Source organism: Myotis davidii, unplaced genomic scaffold (genome assembly GCF_000327345.1).
Source record: "Myotis davidii unplaced genomic scaffold, ASM32734v1 scaffold866, whole genome shotgun sequence".
Lineage (NCBI taxonomy): Eukaryota > Metazoa > Chordata > Mammalia > Chiroptera > Vespertilionidae > Myotis > Myotis davidii.
Genome location: NW_006297145.1, coordinates 374,554 through 375,322, shown reverse-complemented (window position 1 = coordinate 375,322; position 769 = coordinate 374,554).

Below are 769 nucleotides of genomic sequence, written 5' to 3'. Positions count from 1 at the left end.
GCTCCAACACCCCCAAGCCCCCCCCACCCCGCCCCCGCCAACCAATCAGTAGAGATTACAATCCTAACCACAACCCTAACTCACTTAGTCCTCTGTATAACCCAACCCTAGAAGCCATTAAGGAGCCAGGTCTTGGAGCAATACCTCACCTGTGACTGAGTTTGGCACTGGTTCCTTAAATAAACCTTTACTTTCTTTGCTGTAAACTCCTGTTGGCATTTAATTGGGCTCTGAGGTGCACAGGAGAACAAACCTCTATAGTTCAGTAACAAAATCACCTTTTAAAAAAACTTCCTATATGTTAGTTCATTCTCTTTTCCAACTGAAAATGTGCTAATCAAATACTCACTAAATGACTGTATACTAGTATACTTATATGGCTCCTTTTATATAAAGGACTAGAGGCCCGGTGCACAAAAATTTGTGCACTCTGGGGGGCAGGGGGGTCCCTCAGCCCAGCCTGTGCCCTCTCACAGTCTGGGACCGCTCAGGAGATAATGACCTGCTGGCTTAGGCCTGCTCCCGGGTGGCAGAGGGCAGGCCCAATCCCTAGGTGCAGCCCCTGTTTTGGGCTCAGAGCAGGGCCAATTGGGGAGTTGGGGTGCCGCCCCATGTCATGCACAGAGCAGAGCGGATTGGAAGGTTGCGATGGCATCCTCAGTCACGCTCAGGGTAGGGCCGAGTAGGGGGTTGGGGCACCGCCACGTCACAGTCAAGGCAGGGTCGATGGGGAGGTTGCGGCAACACCCTGTCACACACAGAACAGGGC